Genomic DNA, 9,125 nt, shown 5'->3' with positions numbered 1-9,125 from the left:
GGGGGGGGGGGGGTACAGGTTTCTCTGTGCATCTGGTCGACTATACAAAAATACAAGGCTACGGGTTGCTCCGCACATTTGGTCAGTTATACAAAAATACAAGGTTACGTGTTGCTCCGCGCATCTGGTCGGCTATACAAAAATACAAGACTACAGGTTGCTCTGTGCATTTGGCCTGATATACAAAAATACAAGGCTACGGTTTTCTCTGCGCATCAAGTCGGCTATACAAAAATACGAGGCTATGGGTTGCTCCGTGCCAATACAAAATACAAGACTTCAGATTGCTCCGCCAATCTGGTCAGGTATACAAAATACAGGGCTACAGGTTGCTCTGCGCATTTGGTCCGCTATACAAAAATATAAGGCTACAGTTTGCACTACGCATCTGGTCTGCTATACAAAAAATACAAGGCTACGGGTTGCTCTTCACATCCGGTCGACTGACATACGGGTTGCTCCGCGCATCCGGTCGGCTGACTTACAAATTTACAAAAAGCCACGGGCTGCTCCGCGCATCCGATCGGTCGACATACAAAAGACCACGAGTCGCTCCGTGCATTCGGTCGACTATACAAGCGGCAAAGCGCGTTCTCAATAACCACATACCTGACTCAAAAGAGGGGGGAAAACGTGTTCACCTACCCTGAAAGAAGAGGGATGAGACTACGGTCCGCTTCATGCACCCCAATAGCAATGGATCCCCGTACCCGCCTCAACAAAGATCCACGAAGCAATTCAGCCCCAAACGACCACATAATTGGCCAGCCCTGCTTGGACAATAAGCCGGCCTAAATTGGTCATGTTCCACGTGGAAACATATTGAGGATTAGTCCCAAATTGCTAACCTTCCTAGACTAGATCCTCCTTATATGCATGAGGGCCTCTACACTCATTGCCAATTGGTTTTGAGTTGGAAGCCCAAGAGCTATTATGGTATCAGAGCTAGACCTAGGCCCTATATGTGTAGTAAGACCCTAAGACCCTGCGTGGGAAGGCACTCATGCAGCGGTCCAAGTGTAAGGGTTCGCCCTTCACGTGGAGGGGGCGTGTTGAGGATTAGTCTCACATTGCTAACTTTCCTAGACTAGATCCTTCTTATATGCATGAGGGACTCTCCACTCATTGCCAATTGGTTTTGAGTTGGAAGCCCAAGTGTTATTATGATATCAGAGCTAGGCCTAGGCCCTGTATGTGTGGTAAGACCCTAAGGCCCTACGTGGGCAGGCACTCATGCAGCGGTCTACGTGTAAGGGTTCGCCCTTCACGTGGAGGGGGCGTGTTGAGGATTAGTCCCACATTGCTAACCTTCCTAGACTAGATACTCCTTATATGCATGAGAGCCTCTCCACTCATTGCTAATTGGTTTTGAGTTGGAAGCCCAAGTGCTATTATGGTATCAGAGCTAGACCTAGGCCTTGTATGTGTAGTAAGATCCTAAGAGCCTACGTGGGCAGGCACTCATGCAGCGGTCCACGTGTAAGGGTTCGCCCTTCACGTGGAGGGGGAGTGTTGAGGATTAGTCCCACATTGTTAACCTTCCTAGACTAGATCCTCCTTATATGCATGAGGGCCTCTCCACTCATTTCCAATTGGTTTTGAGTTGGAAGCCCAAGTGCTATTATGGTATCAGACAAATGCGTTAACAAGCCCGTCAAAGTTCATAAAAATTGCACAAAAATAAATAAAATGATAATAATATATAATACGTATAAAAAATTTCAAATAAAACTCCATAATCACAGCGAGGGAAGAGTGACGACATAAACTTCACAAATGAATAAAAATGGTCGTACGACAAAAGTTCATTGAAATCGAAATTTGTCTTTACAATAACGTCTTTACATAATATTAAGTGTCTATAGAGCTATACGTCCAACAACAGACACTGAGCATTACAACAGAACAACAAGCAACACCCCATGGCGATCTGATAAGCTACCACGACTCGCCCCATACATGATATGCGGTTGGAACCCGCAATAAAAAAATACCTGTGTAAAACATTCAAAATAAAAAAATGGGGGGAAGAAGAAAAACAAGTGAAAAAGTAACGAGTACAAATAACAAACTCCACAAGCGTGGATATCCTATAACATACAAACACCCAAACAAATAGCATAATCAGAAGACGTAAATATAACAGAATCCCGAGTAACCTCAAAGAAAAAAAAAACAACCAACCAAACATCCACAATATACTCAGAGCATAATCAAACACACCATACTGTCATTAAAAAAAGAGGGAAGGGGAAAGAGGAACGAAATGAAAACAAGTCAAATAGAATGGAACCGAGCCAACTCCTGTCTTTTCTTATCAAGCTCCACACGAACCTCATTCCTAGTTATCTCTGCCTGTTGGGATGCATTAGTCGCCGTGTCAAAGCTAGCACGATCCTGTTCAGCGCCACCTTCTTTTCGGAAGTTACGCTGGCAAGAGCGGTCAAATCCTTTTCCAATTTGGAAATCTGTCCTGAGAGGTGCACGCAGGGGCCATATCGATACCATAATCAACGTCTCGTCTAACCACTTCATGGGAAAGCCGAGACCGAAAGATGACCGGATGGTTGTCTCCCAACCCTTTAACACACCCGCGTCAATGGGATCATCCCCCGCCCTCGAAAGATTATCGGCGACTTCCAGAAGATTTTTGCTTATATAACGTAAGGTCTTTATATCAACAATACACTCTTTCACCATATGGCTGCATCTCTCAACAATAATTCTATAAGTAGCGGCTAATACAGAAGGAATCCAAAAATCATGTACCCGCGTATAAACCCGTGGGTCGACACCAGCTTCAACAACATCTACCACTTTCATAAAGCGGAATTGGACATCCTAAGGTAATGATAGTGGGTCAGAAGAATTAGGATTCTCTTCTGGACGAACGCTCGACACAAACCCATCCCCGCATAGCATCACGCGCTTCATGCCGCTCATATTGCCAGAGTCGCCCGGCTTGACAGATTTTTTTATGACTCTGCTTATTTCTCATGCTCTAAAAAGAAAAAAAAAATGACAATACACGAAGAAATAAGGGAATGAAAAAAATGAGAGGGGGAGAAGAAATAAAAGAAGGAAAGAACTAACCTCAGGAAGAGAAGGATTAGTAGAAGGCTGGTGAGGCTTTGAATGAGAAGAACAATAGCCGGAAGATGACTAGGAGTCGCTGGAGGAACCTACAAAACAAAGAAAATATGACACTGAGAAATAAAACTTGACGTATAAATAGGACGAAAACAAAGGACGTCACGAATTAAACATGAGAATACGTGTAGGCTAAGAATGAGCAGTTACCTGTAGAAAAATCTGGTTGAGGAGCCGCCTGGGCAGAAGACCCACCCAAAACCGAACGAGTTGATCCAATAGGACTAAGAGAATCCAGCACATCACTAGGAGATTCTAAAGCTTGACCTCTAGCACGAAAGGTTTCCGCTCTCAAATGGTTAACCGATGAAACATGGAAACGCAGAGAAATCCATCCAGAACCCTCTGACAATTCGATTTCAATGATTTGCATACAATACACGAATGAAGGAGTATGACTACCGTTAGTACGCTGTTGAGTCTGAGATGGAGATACGTGCAAAGCATTAGATGAGGAAAAAGTACGGGCAATAGATGACATAGCCGCGTCATGTTTGGCCTTTTTTGCAAGAATCTTTTGAGACCTGTCGTGCTTAGGTATATTAAGGTCGAAGGCGTTTTGCATCCCACAAGATTAGATGACAGGGCCCCCGAGAGTGGAACACCCACCATTTTTTTTTGTAAAAGAGAGGATAAGAATAAGAAGAAAGAGAAAGAGAGAACATGTGGTAATCACAAGATTGAAGAGCACCTGCATTACTGGAGATCTGACAACAGGTTTCAGAATATGAATCCTAGAGGAATTTCCTGCTGGAAAAATGGGGCTCGGATCCTTTCTTCTTCAGCTCCTTCCTTATAGGCTCATGCCTCTCCGGAGGATCCAAGGAAGTCACGAACAGCTCCAGGGGACGACCTTTAGTTCCAGGTCTAAAGCCATACTCTTCCACCACTTCTTCATTTTAACTTAACACGACCAGATGCATACAACATCTTAATGTTGGATATTGGCTCGATTTTAGGAAACATCAGATTAATTTCCTAAATCAGTTTTGACTGATTTTTAGAATTATGTTTAGACTTCTATCTAAACAATGGATTTTTATCTTAGCTAGTTTAGGTTTCCTAAATTAGAGTAAAGCTTGGTTTCCTAATCGAAGTAAAACGTGGTCTGCAAGTAATCACCCTATTGTAAGCCTATAAATAAAGGTATAAATCTTATGTTATATTATCTACATCAATCTTGTCTGAACCTTTAGGATGTAGACATCTTCTCACAAAGAAGAGAAGTAATCTCTCCATTAGCAAGTTATAGTTCCTCTCACAACTTTAGGGATGGGAGAGTTAGGAGAGAGTTGAAAGTGAGTTGAGAATGTGAAGAAGAAGAAGTGGTGTTGAGTATAAATTATGTAGTGTATTCTTTAATATATGAATGGAGTGAATTTTTTTTCCCGTGGACATAGGCACATTGTCGGACCACGATAAATCTATGTGTCTTTTATGTTCTATGTGCATTAGCTTCCGTTGAATGTGTAGTTTATGTTTCTGATGCCAGATCTTGGAATTCCTTGAGGAACGATTTGAACTTTTCGGCACAACACTTAAGATCATCATAAACCAGCCGAGGAGGTGTATACACCTCGCACAATTTTTTTTTTTGCGCGCGCCATAATTTTGAATTCATGAGCGGCCTCAGAAATAGCTAAAAGACGGTCTGGGACAGGATGTTGAGAAGAAAAACTAATCCCACGATCGCTTAGGAGAGTTGCACGCTTGAAGACGAAACGGTCAAAGCAGGCACAAACCGCCGTGATATTGGAATCAAATAGAGGGGGAAAAGGAAAAGAAACCCCTTGATCAAACCCCAATTACCGAGCAGCATGATCAGGATTATAAGACATCACCATGAATTTACCAGTGTAAAAACCAGGAATATAGCCAGGCAATACCGCCATTACTGACTAGAGGTCATATACCAACAAAACCTGCGATGAATCTAACATCGAACCCTCCAACGGGGTTGTAAAGTCATAATACGCAGAACTAGGGTGATCGTCATGATATGGGAAGGATTCAAAGTCTTTGGCCACATCCATAAAATCCACTATGTCATCCTTGGTCGCCTTCCCCTTGATGCTCCAAAGAGCCATCCACAGATAATTATAAGTAGCCGGAATTGTGGTAAGAGTACCATGTTCTTTCTTAACTTCCTCTTCACAATGAAATGCCGATGAACGAGCCTCGGGAGCATACCCGGGAAGGTGCTCCCAGGTCCACACCTGGATAGAAGAAGCAGGAATAAAGGTTTCAACTTCGTGAATCGCGTCTACCCTGCGGATCGTGACAAATCTAGTCCAAATAGCGATACAAATCCCCCAAGACCATCGGAGCCATAGGAAAAAAAACACCACGCGACATCAATACAGCCATTTGCATGAGTTCACTCTTGATGGTATCCCGGGGACTGTACTCAAAAACAGCATGGCAAAGCCAAAGCAAAATATAGGTTGCTAATGCAGAACGATTTTTTTTCTCCTTCCGCGGAGGAGGCATGACCTTCTTATCAACTAGCCTCGGGCCCGGTATTTAATCCAGAGAAGAAAGGAAGCGTGTCGGTTTTCTTAATGAGAAAATCAGATGAATCGATAGCCTGTGTGGGCGAAGCGACCGAACTCTGAAGGGCCTCAAAGGCTCGAGTAGAGCTGGCAAGTAAGCGCTCGCCTGTCAGACGTGGCAAAGGTGGTTTCTTGCTTCCTGATACTACGGACTTCCATTTGGCGGCAGGGATTAACTTTTATTTTTGACCGTTGTCTTTAGGCCCACTTACCTTTTTCGGCACCTGATTTTTCCTTATCCGCTCCTTACGCTATTCGTCTTTACAATCTATAAGATAAGCGCATAACTCCTTGTCCTCATCAATCATAGCCTCGAAGACAGGCGCCTCATCACAAGAATGAGTGGTATAGACGGGAAATCCCGTAAGCGCACCCCCCCATGCAAATGAGAAATTGTGAACATGAGACACCCAACGGAAGCAAAGCCGTGTGACATCACGCTTACATCTGACTACCTCCCGATGAAGAGACGCGTTTATTGCATCCTCGATACTTGATGACCTGATGGAAGCTACCTAATCGGGGTTGGAGAAGATGTAGGACACCTAATGAGGCCATATGGGCGGCATTAGAGCAGTAAAGCGGAACTCAGTAGTTGGAAGGAGATATTCACCACGGTGAACAACCATGCGAGAGACTTTTTTGAATGAAAAGAGAGTTGGTTCCTCCAGATCGAGGTGCATAAGCCATCCGGGTATAGGAGGGTACGACAATATGGAAGGATTAAGAAGGAGGGGGATGAGTTTATCGTTCGTGCGGAACACGTTTTTTTCAGTACGAAGAACCCTCAGCTTCGAGGCGCGTTTTAGAACAACATTCCCCCAAAACTCTTCAATTGTGTAAGAATCGTCGTCCGCGGGCTTGGGTAACAAGGACGCCTCCTGATCTTCGAGATCAACCCCTTCAATCTCTACACTCACTTCATCCTCCGACTCCTCCACTTCAGACGAGTCGCTTCTAGAGAATGAATCGAAATGTTACGAGTATGGTAAGTCCATAACAAGATTAAAAACAATGGGATGAATGAAAATCAAAGAGGGGACCTAATGTATATATATGGTCGACCTACGGATAGGAGTGTGATAATTACAAAAAGGTGAAGTAACTGAATTAAACTGCAGAAACTCTTGACACATCGCGGGGGAACCAACTGTCAGAGAGAACATGGGTGGATAAGGACAGGCCCAAGTCCAAAAGAGTATATCTAGGATAAAAATGGATTAATTGGAAACTAAGGATTATGTTACGAGAAATGACATTAAGAGTAAATAAAGGAACTTTCTTGTACCGTCCATAATAGATGGAAAGCCCGTTAATCAAGCATGTCTATCTCATGAAAGAAGGTTCCAAAAGTTTCCTGGAAGCCTTGTTGCCCAAGTTGCTTGCATATCAAGTTTGTATCAGAATTGGGGTATACATAAACAATATAAAAACATGTATCCTACACTGTAAAAATATATACAATTTCTAGGTTAGCTAACCCGTAAAGAATGACTGTATCACATATATCAATACTCTCGCAACGAGATTCCATCCGTGGATGTAGGCATCACTAGACGAACCACATTAAATTTATTGTCTCTTCTATTTATCTTTTTTACACGTTTCTAGCCCTAATTTACTTCATCATCATCAAAATCAGTCGTGTTTAGTGCCTAAAAGTAATTTTGGGTACAAACATTGGCACCGACTAAGGGGATTTGAGTGAAAGAATCTTGTTCTTTCCATCGAGAAAAATGTGGTACAAAACAGCAAAAATCTGCACGTGAATCCATACAAAAAGAAAAAAAAAGGGTTAAGATGAAAAAACGCGAAACTGTTGCAAACAGTTGAAAAAACCGTTGCAAAACAGATGAAGAAATTGTTGCAAACAATAGCAAAAAGCATTATAAAAGGGGTAACATATATAGGTGTTGCAGACAGTGTGACTAAAGATTCTCTCTTGTGCATCCACATAGGTCTAGCCTCATGTACGACTCCTCATCCAAACAATCCAGTCCGTCAGACCCAGCCGATGCAGCCGATCCAAGATGCTCAGAGCCGAGCCAAGACCAAGCCATGCATCCTGTTCAGTTAGCTGGTTCAGTCTTGGTCCAACCTGTTCAGTTTCAGTCTAATCAGGTTCAGACCGTTTAGGTCCAACTAGTCACCACGCCAGTAGAAGATCCAGTCAGTGTCTGACACCTCAGCGGCCGCCATGCCACGTCATCGTGTTAAGTCAAGTCAGCTCACCACCACGTCGTCATCCATGCTGAAGTGTCAAAATATGGTTTTGTGTTACATGCCATGCCAGCATGTTCGGTGCCACGTCAATACCCGTGTCTAGTCATTTGCCACGTCAGCACCATCACGTGCGTTTCATAAAAATCTTTTTTCGTCAATAACTTCTTCGTTTTAAGTCTGATTTGAGTGATTTTTGGCTCATTGGAATCGTCTTTTAACTTCCTACAACGTGCAAGCAAAAATTTATGTGTTCGAGAAACTTTTATATGCACTTGGAGCAGCAACATGATCGAGTTCGAGGTTCGTGGATAGCGACATGATGGAGTTCGAGGTTCGTGGAGAGCGACATGATCGAGTTCGAGATGAGGATTGCTTAGACCCTTCAATATTTAGAATTGCATCTCATTGCAATCACCCAGAGTCTCACCTTGCATGTGAGCACTTAATCCTTGCTTTTATCACAAGCATAAAATATCATCTTTCATACAAATATGAAATACTTGCACCTTGGAAAGCATAAAGTCTCATCTCAATCACTAGCCCAACGCCCGATGTTGGTACGCACAAAGTATCGTCTCAACCACGAGCCCAATGCCCGATATTGGTCCAAAGACTCGTACTCAACACAAGCAACAACCAGCCTGCCTGAGCAGCGAGCGCTACAACTTTTTTACGCTGCTAGAAAATAGACTTTCCACAGCTGCAAGCACACTACATCCCACTCAATACTTGACTAGATCTCGAGCATCACAAGTCCACTACGTGGAAAAAAGTGTCACCTAGCACGTGAGCAAATTTATTGCAAATTACCACAGTTGGGGGCATTTTTATAATATCTCTACTCACGCTTGGTGGCGAGTTACATCATCGACGGTCGATACATAATGAAACCTAGCTAATCAAGCCCGACAAGCCCGAGAGAAGGTTCTAAAATTCTTGTTGTCCAAGTTACTTGCATTTGAAGTTTATATCATAATTAGGGTATGCACATACCTATATAAATACGTGTATCCTAAACCATAAGAGGATACATAATTCTATGTTAGCTAACCGTACAAGATTATTGTAAACATCACATTAATAAAATATCTCCCTACGAGATTCTATCCTTGGATGTAGGCATCACTTGCCTAACCACGTTAAATTCTTGTCTCCTTTATTTATCCTTTATACGTTTCTATCTCTAGAAGAAATTTTGGG

Source organism: Papaver somniferum, chromosome 1 (assembly GCF_003573695.1).
Source record: "Papaver somniferum cultivar HN1 chromosome 1, ASM357369v1, whole genome shotgun sequence".
Lineage (NCBI taxonomy): Eukaryota > Viridiplantae > Streptophyta > Magnoliopsida > Ranunculales > Papaveraceae > Papaver > Papaver somniferum.
This window is presented reverse-complemented; position numbering follows the sequence as displayed.